We start from the raw sequence: 21,266 nt of genomic DNA on the forward strand, positions 1-21,266 counted from the left end.
GGAGACGAGAGACTACCTGGCTCAACCCAGTCGGCAAGCTCCGATCGCGGCAGACCCACCGTCGATTTGGATTCCCTCTCGGGCCCCAAAACGACTCGAGCCGAGACTTGGCTCTGCTGGTGGGAGCGGCGATCCTTCCCCGAGGTCATTGTGCTGACGAATCAGCGCCGTAACCTCGGCAAAGTTCCTCTGGATCTCGGAAGTCACAGCATCTTGCAGAGTGGGACCGTTAAGCCCTTCGAACAACGAAAGCATATTCCGAGAACCTTCCTCCTGAGAAGGTGGGAACAGCGACAGCCCTCTCGGTCTTCCCCATCCCACCACTTGCGCATACGTCCTGGCCGGTCCAAGAACCGTGCCTGGCACGTAGGGCGTCGTGGTGGGATCATGAGGGGCGCACCCCTCACGATCACTCCTCAATACCTCGCTCCTCCCGGTGTAACCCGAGGAGGTTGAAGGTACGGGAGAGGCAGACCTGACGCTCCCTCGTCGCCTCGCCTGGCAGAACCAGCAGGCTTGGAGGGCTGCAGGCGATCGTCAACCCGCGGTGACGATCGAGCTGCAGGCCTGGTCGAAACCGTCTCGCTGTGGAGAACGGCTGGGACTGAGCACAGCGGCCCCGATCTCGAGTGTCAGAAGAGCTGGTGCTGGTTGCCGTTCCCGATCGCTCTCTGTGAGAGCGACGGTCAGGCGACCTGCAGGCTCCACTGTCGCAGTGAGACCGGTGCTTGTCCTCACGGCACGTCACGTCGCTGGTTCCAGCCGTGGCTGGCACCGGCGAACGGGAGGACCTCTTCCCAGCCTCAGCCCGTGGTCGGTCGTGGACCGTTCACGTCCCCGGGGTAGCCAGCTGTTCACGCGAGAGTGAGAGCTGGTCTGGTGAGAGTCCGCATGAGCGGCTGTCACCAGTCTTTCCGCCCCGTGCCGTGAACCTGACGCTGAGCGGACTCAGAGGTCTGGTTCCTGGCTGCACGGTCGCTGGTAGGCGACCGTACACTGTACACCTCCCGCGAACGAGAGGCCGAGACGGACCCTGATGCAGTGGCAGAACCACTGACACCAGGCGAGGAAGTACCGGTGTTAGCCGGTACCCCTCTGGTCCCCGTAGTCTTTCTTCCTTGCGGAAGAAGAGACGGGCCCCCCGCTCCCGAAGGAGCAGGAGGACCAGCGGGAAGGAACCCTCCCGTCCCACCGAGGTGGAGACGGGTCCGAGAAGCTCCCGATGAAGCTTCTTAGGAGGGAGGAGGCGACCTTCTTCTTCCTCGGCTGTAAAGCCTTAGAAGTCGAAGGGGAAGAAGGCGGCGGCCGACGACGATGAAGAAGATAAAGAGACGACGACCACGACACCTTCCTCCTCTTCTTCGTCAGCTTCCTCAGGACAGACGTAAGATCTGCTATCCAGGGCGGAGCCGGGGCTGCTGTAGCCGAAGCCACAGGGCCCGGACGCACCTGTACAGACAGACCAAAGTCTGGGGTAGTACCACCACGAACAGGGACGACATCAGCAGGTATGGGCATCTCAGGAACAGCAGGCACGGCCAGCACATCATCGGTAGGGACAGCCGCGCAGCAAACGGTCAGGAACAGCCAGCGCAGCAACGGCAGGAACAGCCAGCGCAGCAACGGCAGGGACAGCCAGCGCAGCAACTGCATGGTACAGTCAGCCAGAATCGGCAGGTACGGCAGGCAGCACCGGAAACACAGGAACGTGGAGCAGCAGCCAGCAACAACCTGGTACCGGCGGAATCCAGGCGGAGGTCAGGGCGAGTTCTAGGGCAGCGAAGTGTGGTCGCTGCAGCGCGGCAACCACGAGCGGCGGCGGCACGCCCCCCTCTCGGTACGGCGAACGGCACTTCACAGCGGCTGTAGGCAAGACTGTTACCACGTGAGGCGAGTACACCAGGTGAGGAGGGACGTCGTCACCTGGTTGCGTGGTCACCACTCCATGGGTGACCGCAGTAGGCCCAGACATAGAACCGCAGCCCCTGGACACCCAGCACGCTCTGCAATGGAAGGACGCCCATACCTCACCAAGGTCCACCCTCGTAGCAGTAGCACCTGCGGAAATAATAGTAGTAGCGATTAATGGGGGGAAAATCCCCTCGTGCGGGGGTTTGATCCCTCCCGAACGAGTGGAAGACCCCTAATACAATTGTACATCGGGCACCGAGCTCCAGCCCTCCCCGCGCTCGACGGATCGGGCGAGGAGAAGAACGCCGATAACCTCCCCCCCCCTCAAGGGGAAGAGCCATCTGTGGAACTGAGCGGGGGGTCTCGTTCCCCACCCCCGCACAGTACCCATGTACCCAACAACAAAATAAGAGCCCTAGAGCAATCGTGCCATCGGCACGAATACAAGGCATAAGGATCAATTCCCTGACTGAGCGGAACTTGAACCAAATAATATTGATGCATCATAATAGGAACAAAATGAAAATGCATAACGATTCACTTCACAATGAATAAGGGCTCGGATCGAGCGCATTTGCGCCCTCGGTACCGAGCGCAAGGGTGAAAGGTTTCATTCCTTACCTTTATGGATCAAGTTCTGGAACCTTGATCCATAATGATTGATGCAATCAACAACAAATATATGAAATGAAAGACTACTGCGCTTGCGATTTCACTTCATACAAATAAAAAGGGGAAGGATCAATTCCCGTGAATAGCGGAACATTGATCCCAGTCAACAATGCAATCTCAATAAAAAATGAAAATGAAAAAGAACTGCACTTGCGATTTCACTTCATTCAAAATAAAAAGGGGGAAGGATCAATCTCCGGGCAAGCTCGGAAACTGATCCAAATGAGTATTGCTACAATAAAAAATAATATATGAAAATGAAAAAGAATACTGTACTTGCGATTCCACTTTCATAATGAATAAGTTTCCGTGCCGAGCGCATTCGTTCGGCAACGGGCATACAGGTCAAAAAATATAAATGAAAAGAGCACTTACTTACGATTTTCATCTACACATTTCCAACCCAATATACGCTCGGAGCGAGCGCTCCCGCCCTCGGCACCGAGCATACACAATACGAGGATCATTCTGGGAAAATGAATTCCCGCAATTACGCCCTTCAGTCCCGGCACTCGGGTAATCGGAGGGCGTTGTGAACCAAGATCCTTTAATTCACAATTGAATTCAATGAATGATTGTACTTACAATTCAGTTTCACCTAGATACATAGAAAAAGAAAAACAAATCAATCGGCGAAAGCAAACGACGATGAAGCGGGCAGAGAGCGATGATCACCGTCCAACACGCCCAGCAGGCCGAAAGCAAAGTGATTTGTTTTACCTCCCAGTCGCGCGCGCGCGCCTGTCGGACAAGCAGTTTAACTACCGAACCCCTTGTTCGAAAGCTTACGACCTATCCAGCTGCCGCTAGTACCTTCCTATTGTAAAAGGACCGAAGGTTTGTATGCCGTGTCGGAACAAATGTATGTACCTGTAAATGAAGTGTATTAGTGTACATGGTATACAAGAAATACTGTACGTACATACGTACGTATGCAGTAAAATGTGGAAGCTTACCTTTCGAGTGAGACTATCTTCCGAAAGTGGCGACAGAGGAGTAGGACAAGGAAAACAGCCAGAAAATTTGTTACGTAGTATGTACACTTGAACTTAACGAAACACATTAAAAAAAATGTCAGGAAACATAAACTAAAACTTTACGAAACACATTAACAAAACCTAACACTTTACAATAAACTCAAATTAAATTTTTCTTTTGTCTTTTTTTCATTTTTACATCTTCTTTTACTTTTTTATACTTTATGTTTTATACAAAATTTCAATTTCTTCACCTCTGAATGGATGCCAGTCCATTCACGGAATTTTTCAACCACCCATGAGAGCCTTGATTATAACAATTACATGAATAGCTGATAACAATCTGCATGTATAACTGGTAAACTGTTCTGCAAGAAAGTTGAGTATAGCAATTCATTTACAATAGGTACGAAAGTCAAGATGTCGCGACGTCATAATACAGGACTCAAAAGAACATTCTAAATCCAAAAAATAATTACTTAAATTTGAGCCAGGAATCGAGTTACATTTTCAATAATGAATATTTTTCAAATTAATCATCATAAATATGTAAAATATTGATGTTTTACAATCTACTTAAATAATTATCTAGTGCACGCTTCGTCGTCTTCTTCTGCCAAACCAGTAGTTTCCTTAAAAACGTTGTGGCCGGGGACCATTTTCCGATTGTTGTGATGAAAGTGCCCCAGCGTCTATGGGTACAAGTGGTATGCGGATTTATCACAGGAAATGGGAAGTTTTTGTTGACACAAGCGACTCCGCAAACATCGAGATGGCGTCAATCTTCTAAAGTTATTTAATCGTAAGTAGAAATTTCTAAAGCGTTTTTTTGGTGAAGTTTGCACTGCGTTGGCCACCCTTTTCATTAGCCTCTGTTTAAAGCTCTAAATTTGGCCTTAATTTCTAACTTTGGAGAAAATATTTACAGCAGGGCCTCGATAATTGCGGGGGATAGGGCCCAGAACCCCCTGTGATAAGTAAATACCCATGTTATCCTGGTACCTCCCACCCCCTAAAAATTGCTTTAAACTGCCTACTTTAATAATTAACACACCCAAGACCACTATTTCAATTTTTATAACTGCCTACTTTAGTTAAAGCACCAATATGTCTTCAACTATCACCTTAAACTAAATTCAAGACAGTTTCAAAATGATATTGTTATGATACAATAAAGTTTTATGCATACTTACCTGGCAGGTATATATATAGCTTATCCTCTTGACGCACTGGCAGAATTTCAAAACTCATGCTAGGAAAGTTAGTCACCTGAACCACACACACATACTAATAAACACTACACCAAAAACTCGAGCTGGTATTAACCTTCTCAGACAACCATAAAAAACACTATAACCCAATTAAAATAAAAACCTAGCATGATATTAGGTTATGGGGTGGAAACTCCTTTGCCCATGTACTGTACCTGAGATACATACGGGCCTAACGTTTGACAATTATCAAAAGTTGTCTTCACGTCTCTAAGGTAATGAGAGGCAAACACAGAGTTTGTCCTCCAAAACGTCGAATCTATAATGTCCTTGAGGGCTAAATTTTTCCTGAATGCTAAGGACGTAGCTACTGCTCTCACCTCATGAGCTTTACCTTACCTCTTGAATCAAGCCGAAGCATTCCTTCCTGACAAAGTAAACGATGAGCTTCTTTAATGACTTCTCTTACAAAGAAAGCCATCGCGTTTTTAAGAGGGCATAGGTCTAGTAGGATCTTTAACAGAGCACCACAGAGAACATGAAGTCCCCCTAATGCTTCTTGTTCTTTCTACGTAAAAAACCAAAACCGTAAGGCTCTTACTGGGCAAAGAACCCTTTCTTGTTCTTGACCTACTAGATCAGCCAGTCCTTCAATCTCAAATGATCTTGGCCACGGATGCGAAGGATTCTCATTCTTTGCTAAGAACTCCTGTTGAAAAGAACAAACTGCTTTGTTGTGCTTCCAACCTACTTGCTTGTCAATAGCTTGCAGCTCGCTAATCCTTTTAGCTGTAGCTAAGGCTACTAAGAAAATAGTCTTCTTCGTTAGCTCTCGCAAAGACGAACTGCCCATAGGTTCAAACCTATCCGTCTCCAAGAACTTGAGAACGACATCCAAATTCCAAGAAGAGTTCTGCAAAGTCGATCCTTCTTTGTATTAAAGATCTGAGAAGATCTCTAAGATCTGCGTCGTTGGACAGATCTAAACCTCTGTGTCTAAACACTGCAGACAACATACACTTATAACCTTTAATTGTCTGATTAGCCAAACCCAGTTCCTTCTTCAGGTATAGAGGAAATCTGCAATTTGTGTCACAGAGGTACTGGATGAAGAATCTTCCGATTCTTACACCATTTACGGAAGTTCTCCCACTTCGACTGGTACACTTTGATAGTTGATGGCCTTCGTGCTCTTGCAACTGCCTTCGCTGCTTCTCTAGAAAACCCCTCGCTCTGACAAGTCTTTCGATAGTCTGAACGCAGTCAGACCCAGAGCGAGGGTGTTCTTGTGGAACCTGTCGAAGTGGGGTTGTTTGAGAAGATCTACTCTCGTGGGTAGACTTCTCGGAGAATCCACTGTCCATTCCAGTACCTCTGTGAACCACGTTTGTGCCGGCCAGTATGGGGCTATCAGAGTCAGCCTTGTTCCTCGACTTTCTCTGAATTTTTTCATTACCCTTCCTAAAATCTTGAACGGGGGAAAAGCGTACGCATCTAGACCCGTCCAATCTAGTAGGAAGGCATCGCTGCGACTGCAAGAGGGTCAAGGAGGGGGTCCGGGATTGGAACAATAGTTCGGTAACCTCTTCGTCGCTGCGGTAGCGAAAAGATCCACTACTGGTGTGCCATAGAGCTTCCACAGTCTCTGGCATACTTGAAGATGCAACATCCACTCCGTGGAAAGCACTTGTCCGTCCCTGCTCAACAGATCTGCTCTGACGTTCTTCTCTCCTTGAATGAACCTGGTGAGCAGGGTGACGTTTTCTCTCTGCGACCACAGAAGAATCTCCTTCGCCAAGTTGCAAAGGGACAACAAGTGGGTTCCTCCTTGTTTCCGTATATATGCCAGAGCTGTGGTATTGTCCGCGTTGATCTGCACCACTTTGCCGCTGATTCCACGGTCTGACAGCTTTCAGAGCCAAGAAGATCGCCTCATAGTTCCTTCCTGTTTATGTGCCATGCCTTTTCTTCCTCGTTCCAAACAAAGGCCTGACTCCTCCCGAGGGCCCAGCGTCGCTCCCCAGCCTGCGTCTGACGCATCGGAAAATAATATCCGGTCTGGGTTCCTCTGCTGGAGTGACGTACCCTCTGACAACCTCCCCGGAACTAGCCACCACTTTAAATTCCTCCTTTATCTTTGAAGGAATTGAAACCGGAAGGAATCTGGTTGCGATCTTCTTGGCCAGACTTCGTTCAGAAAGAACTGTAAGGGCCTCATGTGAAGTCTCCCTAGTGAATGAACCGCTCTAACAAAGAGAGTGTCCCCAGCAGGCTCATCCACTCTCTCGCCGAGCATTGGTCTTTCAATAGGAATTCTTGCACTTTCCGCAGGCACATGGTCTGCCTTTCGGGTGACGGAAAAGCCCGAAAAGTCACTGAGGATATCAGAATCCCCAAATAAACTAGCTCCTGAGAGGGGATCAACCGTGACTTTTTCAGGTTTACCATCAGACCCAGTTGCTGAGTTAACTCCAATGTGATGTTCGTGTCCTCCAGACATTGCTGTTTGATTGTGCTCTTATGAGCCAATCGTCGAGGTAGAGAGAGACTCTGACTCCTAATCAAATGAAGCCACTTTCGCCACATTCGACATCATTCTTGTAAAAATTTGAGGAGCCGTGCACAGACCGAAGCAAAGGGCTTTGAATTGATAAATCCTGTCCTGGATCACGAATCTCAAATATTTCCTGGACCTTGGGTGAATCGGAATATGGAAGTACGCATCCTGAGGTCCAGTGTTACCATCCAGTCCCTGGTCGTACCGCTGCCAGTACTGATCGTTCGTCTCCATCGTAAAACTTGGTCTTTTCTACGAACAAGTTTAGCTGACTTACGTCCAGTACTGGCCTCCAACCTCCTGATGACTTCGGTACTAGAAATAGACGGGTGTAAAAACCTGGGGATTCGTGATCCAGACCAGTTCTATGGCCCCCTTTTCTAACATGGCTGACAACTTGATGCCAAAGAGCCTCTCTCTTCTCTAAATCGATGTAATGAGCCCCTAGGGCTCTCGGAGCTGTAGCGAGAGGTGGTTTCTTGAGAAAGGGGATCTTGTATCCTTCCTTCGCTACCTTTACAGACCAAGGATCCGCTCCTTTGCTTTGCCAGACTTCCCAGAAGTCTAAAAGTCTGGCCCCCACACAAGTCTGGAGGACTTCTGACTCATTGCTTGGTTGAGGTTTTCGAACCTCTTCTGGCTGGAACTCTTCCCTCTAAATGCTGGTCGGGAAAAAGTCCTACCCGAAAGGGCTGCTGTGATGTCTTTGTATCCTTCGGAGTCTTCTTCATTACATTAGAAGGTAAATACTTCCTTACAGAAGACGAAAAGAAGATCCTGAGTAGCCTTCTGAGTGAGGGAGAGCGAGATGTCCTTAATGATATCCTGAGGAAGAGCTGTCCTGAAAGCGGAGAGAACATCAACTCCGACTTTTGCGCGTTCGAGACTCCTTTAGCAGCGAACGAGCACAAAAGATGTCTTTTCTTCAAAACGCCTGCTGTAAAAAGTGAAGCCAATTCATTAGCTCCATCTCTCAAGGCTTTATCCATACAGGACATGATACTTTCTCGGCAACTCGGATTCTGACGAATCTTCCATCTCCGAAGTCCGAGCCAGGGCCCCCAACGACCAGTCAAGAAAATTAAACACCTCAAAAGTCCGATAGATACCTTTGAGTAAATGGTCGAACTCTGACGAAGTCCACCACACTTTGGCTGAATGTAAAAGCATGTCACGGGAGCTGTCCACTATGTTTGGAAAGTCTCCCTGGGAGGAGGCAGGAACTCCCAGGCCAAGACTTTCCCCCGTAGCATACCAAACACCAGACTTAGAAGCCAACTTGGCCAGAGGAAAGGCAAAAGAAGTCTTCCCCGACTCTCTCTTCTCCTTCAACCAACTCATTTACGCGTTGAAGGGCTTTCTTTCTTGGCCGAAATAGACAAAGTCATTTTCAAAAAAGACGATTTCTTGGCTGTCTTCGTCTTCGAAAATTGAGACAAAGGCGATGGCGGGCCTGAAGGTTGAAAATCTCCTTCAAACAAAGAAAGAAGGCACTCTGTTAGTCTCTTGTAGTCCGAAGAAGGAGCTTCCACATTCTTGTCCTCTTCCGCACTCTCCACAAATTCTTCCTCCTGCGAAGAATATCTTGAAAACCAAGATCCTGATGACTCTCCAAAGCGGACTCCTTATGCAGAGCTGCTTAGAGAGCGAATGCGGCGCTGTCTCCTTGTAAACTCCTCTTTTCCTTGTCGAGAAAAAGTTTCGACTTGCTGCCGCCTGCGTCCTCCTGAACGATGCATCCACCATGCGTCCATCACTCTTCCTCTTGCGTCCTGCGTCCTGCACTGCTTCGTCCTTCTTAAGGGATGCACTGCGTCCTGGCCTCTTGGAGGACTTAACCGGGAGAGACGAGTCCTTACGTCTAACCGAAGGTTGTTCGGGCTTCTCCCCATGATTGTACAATCACTGCTAATCTCTCCTGCATGTCCCGCAAACTTCCTTCGTCTCCGCTTCCTTACGAGACTCCTGATGATGAGGAGATCGAGGACGCACGAGGGCTAACACGGAGAGGCGATCGAACCTGCGGTCTACGCAGAGGAGTTCCGCTAAGCGGAGAAACACCTCTCACCGCACCGCTAGTAACTTCCAACTGACGAGCAATCCTCTTCCTTTTGATAGGAATAATTTCTTCATCCTGCCGATGAAAAAATCTCAGGGCTACTCACCCTTCTTGGTCAACAGCCCTTTCATCCTGTGATGAGGATGGAAAGTATGACCTCTTGAGAGGACGCGATACTTCCGCGAAACGCCTACTCCTTCCTGACGCCGAACTATCCGAAGAATAACGGAACTTCCCAGTATCGCCTTTTCCATGGCGTACTGCTGCAGCCTGGGAAGCAACAGGACTGCCTGAAGGGACGACTGATCGCGAGTAAACACTCTCGCCTCCCTTCGACTGTCGACATGCCTTCTCCCTTGGGTCTGGGAGCTTGACAGAGGTCTCGGTCTAGGAGCACGAGAGGGACGATCAGGCGCCCCCTCCACAACACTGTCACCGAACACTTCCACTTTGTCTGTTAATCGTTTAATTTGATCTCCCATGGACGCAAGGGCAGCGAACACTTTCACGATTTGTGGATCAGTAGTATCCTCAGATACAGCAATGGGCGCAGGAGAAACCTGAGGGGAAGGTGCTACGTCTACAGGTGAATGAGCTGGAGAAGACACATGCAAAGATTCATTTCAAAGGCTTACTCGAAGATCCCGATCTCTCACTCCTAGAGACAGATCTTCTAACCCGATCTTTTTCTAATCTCTCAACATACTTCATAAGAGCCTTCCACTCTTTCTCATTCAGACTGCATTCATTGCACCTATTGTCCCCGTACTACAAACTCCCCGACACTTCTTACAATAGTATGTGGATCTACCGATGATTTCGGCAGTCTCACCTTACACCCTTCTTTCACACAAACTCTAAACATACTTCCTGAATCAGACATACTAAATCAAAATCCAACCAAAATGCGATTGCCACGCTAACTTCCTGAATACGATACCATATCCAAAAAGTCAGTCAACGAGCAGGAAATTCTAACAGAGAACCAACAACGATGTTGCCGGTTTCGGCTGGCAGAGAAAATCTGAGGAAACGGGGAATAGTTCCAAGTACCAGCGCCACGGGAACGGGGTGGCCATCACCTGAACTACCAGTGTACTAGCGGTTGCCGCGAGTTTTGAAATTCTGCCAGTGCGTCAAGAGATAAGCTATATATACCTGCCAGGTAAGTGTCATGCATAAAAAGTTATTCTTTCCTATCTTCAATTTCCCCTTCATCAGATCAGCAAACAAAAGTATATTACCTAACAATTCCTTTCTATTTTCATGGTTTGGCTGCTGCACCAAACTAAAAGTACATAGTATATCTATTTCGTGAATGAACATACAGTATTTATGATAAAAAAAACATGATTTTACTGTAATGATTACAGCACCCAACTATAATATTAATGTATAAACAACAAAATACAGCAATAAAAATGATATTGTCATGATACAATAAAGTTTCATACATACTTACCTGGCAGATATATAGTACTTAGCTATAGACTCCGTCGTCCCGACAGAAATTCAAATTCCGCGGCACACGCTGCAGGTAGGTCAGGTGATCTACCGCCCTGCCGCTGGGTGGTGGCAGGAATAGGAACCATTCCCGTATTCTAATCAGAATTTCTCTCTTCCACCTGTCTCCTGCGGGGAGGCTGGGTGGGCCATTTATCGTATATATCTGCCAGGTAAGTATGTATGAAACTTTATTGTATCATGACAATATCATTTTCATACATTCAACTTCCCTGACAGATATATACTTAGCTGATTGGCACCCTTCGGTGGTGGGCAAGAGACAGCTAACTACTGAAATAGACAGGTAAACAACATATGTTGTTGGAATGTATAGACCTTGGTTCCTACCTGATTAGGCGGAAGACTTCATGGCTACTGCCTAGGAGTCTGCTTCGCCTCAAGAGCCTCAGCGAGATATTGATCTGTGGCCAAGAGTTCTTGTGGGTCTGTCGATGGGGTCTTTTCCACTTACTCGGCAGAGCCTAACTGGCATTTGTCAATGGGTGCTAATCCACTTACATGACAATACACCTATGCCTAGTGGCATAATTAAGGAGCACAACACCGATCCCGATCACCTGATCCAAACACGAGGGTTAGCACTTAGATTGAAAAGAGTTATTCCCAAACTCCTTTCAAACAACCCAAGAAAAAACACAACCCTATCCAGCAACGTATCCGCAGACACTATCAAACCAAGAGAGAAGGATCTCTCGTAGGTTATCTTGACATCCTTCGGGTAATGGAAAGTCAACGCCGAGTTGCATCTCCCGTATGTGACAGCTAATATGTCCTTTATGACATATTGTTATGGAAAGAACAAGAATTCACAAAAGCTCGCACTCCATGCGCTTTTAATTCTCAGCTGTGTGAAGGAATCATCAAGTCACTCATGAAGTGCTTTAGAGATCACACTTGTTTCAAAGAAGACCAGGGTGTTCTTTGAAATGGATCTCTTCTGGATGAAGCCTGGAGCCTGGCTGGCGCTTCGCGGCTGGCTCCTGGCTGGTGCTTCTGGCGCCTCGCACCTGGCTGGCACCTCGCGCCTGGATGGTGCTTCGCGCCTGGCTCCTGGCTGGCGGTCGGCTGGCTCCTCCCCACTTGCTGAAGCTTCGAGCTTGGCTGGAGTCTCTAGGCTGGCTGGCGATGTCCACATCGGACACTCTCACTTGTCCGATCTGTTCGCCTCTGGCGCATTTGCGCCAGGTTGGAGGTCTGTTCCTTCTCCGCATCAGACAATAAACTCGTTCATTCGAGCTGTCTGCCTCTGGCGTTTTTCGCCTGTTTGGCATTTGGCGCCTAGCTGGCACTCGTTGCCCGAGGCTCCTGAACCAACTACAATAGTTTATCAGGAGACTGGAGAAGGGTGGAAGGAATCCTTCTACCTGGAGCCTTTGGCCTAGGAAGAGGGGAGGCACTTGTAGCCATTTACATCCAGTAGACGATAGGATATCTAAACGGGACTAGAGAGAAGAGTCTTCCTTCGAGGAGGATCCTTCGTGAGTACTTCCGTTGGTAACGAGATCTATTCCTACATGTTGAGGAGGTTTCTCGTTGCAGAATCTTCCATCTCCTTGCCCTAAGGAGAGGAAGGAGCCTGGAAGTCGAAGGAGACTCCGAGCCGAAAGTGGGCGAACCCAGGTTTCTTAACTCTTATCGTGTCCCTGTGAGTACCTTTTGGGGAGCGCTTCGAGCCCTCAACGCACCCCAAAGACTCTGTAGGCAAACGTTAACAATTTCTTCTTCTGAAGATAAAGCTTACGTACCATGCCTGGGCAAAGACCTCCTATCTCTTCCCGTATCAATTGGGAAAGTCCTTGACTTCAAAGCTCTGAGCCATGATTAGAAGGGTTTTAGTTCTTCGCCAGACATAATATGCTGGCAAGAACCCATCGTTGAGTCTCCATTGAATCTGATGCGAGATTCCAATATACAAAAATTTACTTGTTCTCTTGGCAGTTGGTAGGGCCAAGAGAAACAGTGAATTCCCTCATAAAATTCCTAAAAGAAGCTTGATGAGGAGAAGTTCCATCTTACCGGAACAACGGAATCTGCGGGCCACGGAAACAAAATCCCAACTCGAAGCACATGATATCCTAGTCTTAGTCCTTAATGATATCCCATAATAAGATCCCGAAGATCTTAGTCCTCTGCTATCTCTAAGTCCCTTTGTAGAGACAGAGTATAAGCCTGGTACTGTATTCTTTGATAGCAGATATATACAAAGGTGATTCTTCTCTCAGAAAGGGAAGAAAAACGCCATGCGGGGTCCCAGATCGAACCCCCTCCAGTTAGACGGGGAACGAACTCAGGAACGAACCGTGACATTACCGAGCCTTCTGTACGAGAGGCTACTGAACCCTTCGGTTAACGCCCGCTATATCGAGAAATTATCAAGTCCAATAAGTTTGCTTGCAATTCTTTAGACTATGTGCCGGAACCCTTTCATATGTCTGCTTTTCTAGAGACTTCCAGCAAGGTATGCACCTGTAAGCTGTTGAGTTCTAGAGGATCTGTCAACTGGGACGTGACCAAAATGCAACTAGATCCTACATTACAGACATCGAATTCGGGTAATGCATTCCTAGAGATGCCAGCAAGGACGTGACCTGTGTGGCTGTTGCTCTCTAATGAACTGTCACGGGGAGCGTGACCACAATGTGACAGATCATATAGGTGTTGTTTAGACACTGAATGCTGTATATGCTTCACTAGAGTTGCCAGCAAGGACGTGACCTATGTAGCTGGTGCGCTCTATATGATTTGTCAACTGGGATGTGACCACAATGTGACAAAACCATTTTACCCTACTATGAGGGCGAAGCCAGAAACATTACCATTATTTCCATTTTTAGTAGGAAAAAAACTTTACAAGCGTAATATAGTCCATTCAATGGGAAACAAATTCTATCCGAAAGAAAATGGTTCCCATCAGACTCATCCATCTTCTCACTACCAAGTTCTCTAATAAGTCTATGCTTTCATAAGCATAAAAGTATTATATAATATAGTGCTCTGCCGCGTTAGAATCCTCTATAAAATGTTTACCATTACGGTAAACAGCATTGAAAGGTTGCAATATCTTTCTTATTGAAAGCTTCTTCGCAAAACGCAGACGATGTTTATTCATGTTTGCTTATATATCCCCTCAATCAGAGGCTAAGTCCGTGATTGTAGGGGAGAGATACAGTTAGCTATTCAATCCCGTAGGAGAGAGAGATGTAACCGACCGCTCATGACCGAGAACTAGATGGTACTGTGTTGGTCTAAGCGAAAGCAGTCTCCGTTAGCCGTCTGGCCTTATTCTTCCTGAGTTGCCAGCTACTCCATTCAATGAAGGAATATTATAAAATTATTATCGAGCCTCAGGAAGCTCTCACTAATGCATATTTAAGCGAAACAAAACTTCGTTAAATCCAGAAGCTGAGTCGGTGTTGTCTTAACAATCCCTTTAAGCGTAGTCCTTCCTAGGAAACTCCTGGAAGGATACAGGGAATTCAATTGCACACCATAGAGGTAACTACGGTATGCGCATATGACTTGACCGTACCGTATTCTTATACAGCAGATTCTCTACTACCTTCTTTCCTTGCCGAGGCAGAGAGAGAAAGGAAAATTTACTATCTTCGTTCTTTTCGTTAATAGAACGAATTAGTATTAGGCGAAGGATATCCCAAGTGAGAAACGAGGATCGAAGAGAATCTCTCAAGCTTCCTATTCTCTTGGACATAAGACTTAAAGGACGTATTCCACGCGTCTATTACTTGGAAGAGCCTCTAATCAATGAATGAGCGCTACTCCGAATATTGTCCAAGAGAGCGTATATGCTTACTCGATAAGATGCATTAAGATCTTTGTAAATGAAAACTAACCCATTAAGATACAAAGAGTAAATATATCTCCCTAAGGAAGGAAGTCAATCCAGGAACTCTTTAAATCTTCGTGATTTCCTCAGAAATCGCGGAAGAGACAGGATTCCTGTTCAGATCTAGGGTTTACGGAAGGAAGATTGATATTCCCTTTCCGCCATCATTCCCGAACACAGATGAGATTCTTATTAAGAAAACTCCCTAAGCTCTTGCCTCTTCATAACGAGGGAAGAGTATGAATGAAGGAGAGAGTCCGCATTGAGAGGAACTGCCTGTCACAGCAGTCTTCTGAATATTGGAGAAGGGCTTCTCTCAGTATCAGAATCAATCTGACAAAAGCGGCGGCCACCTGTGCGACATCTTGCGCCTTTGCCAGGAGAAGGCTGATCCTGCTAAAAACTCATAAGAGGAGCCTCGCGACTGACTTCTCCCTCATAAGGCGATTCGGAATTTCCTGACGCCTGGCGCCTAGTTGGCGCCTTGTGGATAGTTCCATGTGCCTGGAATGTTCCGTGCGCTTGAAAGACGACTCACGCCTGGAACGTTCCGCTTGTGTGGATGGTTCCGTGCGCCTTGATAGTTCCGAGTGCCTACTAGGCTCCTCGCTCTTGGAAGGTGCCTCTTGCCCGGAACGTTCCATGGAAGGATCCTTCTGTTTGCCACTTTACTAGAAGGCTCCTCACTCTTAGCCGTCTGTTTTCTCTTTGAAGGCGCCTTGTGCCGAGAAAGTTCCTGTTAAGCTCCTCTCTCCTGGAAAGTTCCTCCTGCCTGGAAAAGGCTTCTGTCCTGCCTGGCGCTTCTCGCCAAGATGGTTCTTCTAGTTCTGAAGAAAACCACTCATATATAGGAGCTAGTTGCTTGGGAGAAGGCGGAACCCTCTCAGGAAGCTCGGACACAACTCCATGCTTCATGGAAGAATGCGGAACAGGAGATCAGAACTCTAGTCCTCGCTTGGAGGGAGGAATGCGGCTCGAGCCTGGTTGCTGGAACGCGGCTTGCGCTTGGCTGTAGGAACGCAGCTCGCGCTTGTCTGTTGGAACGCGGCTCGCTGCTGGCTGTTGGAACGTGGCTCGTGCTTGACTGCTGGAATGCGGCTTCCTGGCTGGCTCTTCGCTTCTAGCCCGGTTGGCGCTCAGTGTTCTCTTAGTTTTCAGAGAACACGCTAGATCGTCCGAACTCCAAACATGTCCATTCCTTGTCTTTTCGGATGTAAGATGAAGAATCGGAAGAAGAGACGCACTTTTTAAGGATGCCTTTCCAATGGCTATCCTTGGCAGTCTGGGACGTTACTACAGATCCTGCCGAGGGGACGCCTGATCGGTGGGGATTCTCCATAACCTCCGTAAGGCTTTCGACATTCCTTCTCCTCTGGGCCTGGGAGCTTGGAAGAGGTCTAGGCCTGGGAGCGAGACAGAGCCGGATCAGAACACCCTCCACTGCACTGAGAACACTATATTCACTTCTTACCTTTTAAGAGCTCGCATTTTGAGCTACATCCATTATCTTCAAATTCGCAAATATGAATTTGTAGTTTCTGTGGAGTAAGAAGGTGATGAGGATGCAAAACTACTAGTACTGTTAATATCTAACTGCTCGTTAGCACGAGAGCTATTAAAGCTTCTAAAGGAAGCGTATCTAGTTATATGCTTTTCTGACTTCCTAAAGTAGGAAGTTAGAGTTTAATATTTCCTCCATCAAGTTCTAACAATTATTCCATATATTAATGAATAAATAATAATAGTTCGCTTTGTTGCAAACTATGTGAGTGTCTACCGAAAAATTCGGTAGTTTCACCGTAAAAATATTCTTCGAAATTTCGAAGCCAAATTCATTAAAAAGTTAATAAAAGCGTATGCCAAACCAAAGACCCAGTACTTCCCTGCAAAAGACAGCCCAGAAGATCGATGGCAATGAAAAACGAAAATCAAGTCAGGAGGTACCGAAAACGTATGTTTACAATACGGGCGACAGAGAAAATCTGATTAGAATACAGGAATGGTTCCTATTCCTGCCACCCAGCGGCAGGGCGGTAGATCACCTGACCTACCTGCAGCGTGTGCCGCGGAATTCGAATTTCTGTCGGGGACGACAGAGTCTATAGCTAAGTATATATCTGTCAGGGAAGTTGAATGCATGAAAATCTATTTTTGTCTTTTTTTTTACGTTTAGAATCAGCTGATGGACGTTTATTACCAAAAGAATTATTTTGGAAAACAATTTAGTTGCTAAAAGAAACGAATTTATTAATGGAATTATTATTATTTTTAACTTTGTACATAATAGTTTATGATATTATGATACAGTAATTCATATTTCATTGAGAGATAGAGGAGAGAGAGAGAGAGAGAGAGAGAGAGAGAGAGAGAGAGAGAGAGAGAGAGAGCAGCTTAGGACAAGAGTAACTCTTGAATAGCTTGAGAGAGCAGCTTAGGACAGGAGTAACTCTTGAATAGCTTGAGAGAGCAGCTTAGGACGAGAGTACTGTTGACTAGCTTAGCTCGAGAATAACATAATGAAATTTGTATTTTAAATATTTTTATGGTGATAAGAAATGAAACATGGATAGTGATAAGATATTCTATTGTATACTGTTATAATATGTGATAATCATTGAGTCAACTATAAAAGTTGTATTGAAGCACAGTTTTGTAAATCACAGAAAGAATAAAAATATGGCAACACATGTACCTACAAATGTCGGGGACCATCTTGTTCTTTTATTACGATAATAATACATCAGTATTATATTTTTTTCTGTAAGACTGAGGAGAAGAGAAGAAAGGAAGAGAGATGGAGATGAGAGAGATAAATCGGGAGAGAGAGAGAATTGGAGGATTCGAGAGAGAGAGAGAGAGAGAGAGAGAGAGAGAGAGAGAGAGAGGAGAGAGAGATAGAGAGAGACAAGAGAGAGAGAGAAGAAGAAGAGAGAGAGAAGGAAGATTTTGCTATTTACATTCATAGTATTTGAAAATTTGTAAATGATTTTATCCTAAAAATGCATTTAGTCATGAAAAGAAGAAGAAAACACAGTAATTAGTGAATCTTGCTCTATGATAAAATTTGTGATTTCGTTAATTTTCCGGGATATAGTATTTGGGCTCCACATAAAAAGTAAAGTGATTATTTGATAGAGTTTAGAGATACTTATGTAAAATACATCGTAGTTTGTAGAACGGTGTAACCACTATCACATTGTGTAAAAATAATATGTACGAACGAGACTGTGGGTTTGGTGACGTCACAGTGATCATACGTATTTTTTCCGTGAATGAATATACGTACATTTATGATAAAAAATAGTTACTGTACTTATAACAGTACCATACTGTAATATTAATGTAATCACATCAAAATAAAGTAGTCAAAGCATAATGTAAACTTGCTGAGGCTTATTATGAAGATATGCCAATAATATATAAAAGATATGTGTTTTATTATGAATATATGACAATAATATATAAGGTAAAAATGGTTTTACGTTTATGCTTCGTCGCCGTTCGCAAACAACAATACGATAATCTATGACATTATAGTTTGTACGACTGCAGTGTTCAGAGAAGATGATTACGTTCTACCAAAACAATAATGAAGTTCGAATTGAAAATTAATGTTTTCCTAAATGTTATGACTACTGTAATTACACTACTACTATTAACATTTCTAAAAGGTTAACGAATGGCAAAGGTGCGTAACTCTGTGTTTACATTTCTGCTGGCCACTCAACTAGTACAAGTTGATGCCAATGATGTGGAATTATTCCATGAATAGGCTATATATTATGAAGATATGCCAATAATATATAAGGTGAGAATGGTTTTATTACCTTTATTGTCACTTAATATCAAAATGTGAATCTGTTCATGCATTTGCTGGTTATTGGACTCGGACGAGGCTTAGCCTACCACGGACAAGCCCGCGCTGCTGCGATTCATACCAGGATATAGACTGAGAAGTGGTCCAAGGAAAAACCCGTGATTAACTGAGACCGTGATTGCTGATCCGCGACTAAGCGAGGCCCCACTGTACTTCGAAAGGAGAGTAGAGGTCTTTAGCAGTTTCTCTCACCAACAACAACCCGCGACTGACCATCTCCGTTGTCAGGACGCGTTATACTAAGTACTTTTTCAGAGGGTGGCCAGCCGTGACCGTTGGTGAGTTGGGCCAGTCCATGCGGTTGTTTACCCTAACTACCTTGTTGTTATTCTCTTATGACCAATCTTCCAGCTGCGCTGAAAGTAGTAATTCCTTATGTAAATGACTGAGGGTTTGTATTACGTGTAGGGACAATTTGCATTTTGGGGGGGGCCCTCACTTTGGGGCCAAGGGGGCGATTTCAAACAGCCACCCCACCTCAGGAATGCCACTGTATGTCTGCAAAGGATAGGTCTAGATCTGGCCATATGCGATTCTAGTGTTAGAATGTAAATTTTAGGTAAATAAAAGGATATCTGCGCATACATTTGCAACTGAAAAGTGTAATATTTTATTGTATGCGAATTACACTGTCTATATTCGAAATAGGGTTATTATTATTATTGAGTGTAAGCTGAATGTAGAATTATCTAAAGCCCGGGACGCAGTGTTACCATACGCAAACACCGCACGCTGGTGGACAGATGGAAAAAAACCGAGTATACCTAGCTAGGTAGTAGTTTAATATACTAGGTAGTTAGGTATACTAGCTACTATACTACTAGTAGGTAGCTAGCTACACCTACCTAGGTAGGTATACGGCTAGGTATAAACTACCTAGGTAGTACCTACCTAGTAGGCTAGCTAGGTAGTCTAAGACTAAGTAGATATGGAGGTGGATATCAAACAAAAGGGCAGACTTTCTTACCTGATGCCCTGAGGTTACGCTGCCTGACGAACACGTTTACCGTAACGCTGTATTACTACCGTAGAGGTCAGAGGTCAACTAGACCTAGGTAGGGAAATGTAAACAAAATTTATCTTGCCCTATGTGGAATAAGTTAGGTACCTATAAGCACTGACAAGAGATTATTCCATTAAATTCCGAATGAGTATAACACTTTGGCAAAATGCATAGCACTTGCAACTTGCCCTTGTGTAGTAAATGTGTTAAGATCGTTTATTCGTTAGACACTTCTAATGAACACCAGTTACACTGTGGACAACATACACCTGAATGACAGAAATGTTGCCAGTTACCCAAATATTACATAAAAACTATTAATGAATTTACTTTTTGTCAGTCCATCAAAAATATTTAAATGATTACATTTCTTACACATTAACCTGTTTATTGAACACATACACTTCCTGATTTCTCAAAATAAATATTATTGCAGATGGACGTCTGGACGATCTTATTACTGAAGTATTCGTAAACATCAGGCATTTGTACTCGGTCATGAATTCTTAAACTTCTTTAAAATATTTACAGCAGTTAATACCTTGCCAATAAAGTAAGTTTTATTTAAGGGGTTTAGTTTGCGAGACCATAACTATGTAAATAACACATGTTTATATCATATTTTTTTTATTATGCTATTGCGTTAAACACTTAAATCCTACCTTGCAAAACTAGAAAATATCCCTTGACAAAGGTAATGTTTCTCATCTTTATCGTAAATATGATACATCATTCTTGATGACACGTAGATTTGAATAACATTTCCTTTGTGTCACACACACACACACACACACACACACACACACACACACACACACACATATATATATTATTATATATATATATATAATATTATATATATATATATATATATGTATTATAGAAATAGTTGACTGGAGGATGGTAATTTCATTCGTGGGAGTAGTCGAATTGACTAGTTCGTTTGTTTCTTACTTTTGTCCCCCATTTTTGGTGTTCGTTTACGGACGGAAAGTAAACTGAATGATTGCCGTTTGTTAATATTAAATGTAAATTCTTAACTTTCCCCTTTTTGTATTCTAATTGAATTAATTAATTTAACGTTAAATGTATTCCTTAAAAGGAAACTGTTTGCTTTCCCGTCTTTATATTTCAACATTGTTCGAGAGTTTCGGACAAAGTGAAAGAAAACGGAGTTATTGACAGTTTTTGATCCGACAAGGAGAGAGGTCTTGTGGTACCTGTCGGACAGAAGAACGGGTGTTCATTTTCTGCCGTAAAGAGTGAATTAAGGATTTAAAATTCGAAGTTAAGAAGAAATTGTCCTGGAAGATGGTGCAGGTAAGTTGAAATATAAAGACTTGCCTTATAATTGATTTGAGTTAGATAATTCTAACAATAATATATATATATATATATGTATATATATATATATATATATATATATATATATATATATATTATATATATATATATATATATATATATATATATGTATGTATGTATGTATGTATAACTGAATCATGAAAGTTACCTTTATTATATATATATATATATATATATATATATATATATATATATATATATATATATATATATATATATATGTATGTATGTATGTATAACTGAATCATGAAAGTTACCTTTAT

General features: G+C 44.5%; 1 protein-coding gene across 2 annotated transcripts in view; it reads right to left on the reverse strand.

Moving 5' to 3' along the window:
* Window positions 1-20,038, reverse strand: part of LOC135223624 (D-glucuronyl C5-epimerase B-like) — an 888,924-nt gene extending 868,886 nt beyond the window's left edge. The window contains exon 1 of one of the 2 annotated variants that reach the window (XM_064262234.1): window positions 19,603-20,038. The gene's annotated coding sequence lies outside the window, so the exon portion shown is untranslated. The remainder of the gene's footprint in view (window positions 1-19,602) is intronic. The other variant, XM_064262233.1, reaches the window with a different exon arrangement.
* Window positions 20,039-21,266: the final 1,228 nt, after the last annotated feature.

The sequence above is a fragment of the Macrobrachium nipponense genome, chromosome 10 (assembly GCF_015104395.2).
Source record: "Macrobrachium nipponense isolate FS-2020 chromosome 10, ASM1510439v2, whole genome shotgun sequence".
In the NCBI taxonomy this organism is placed as follows: Eukaryota; Metazoa; Arthropoda; class Malacostraca; order Decapoda; family Palaemonidae; genus Macrobrachium; species Macrobrachium nipponense.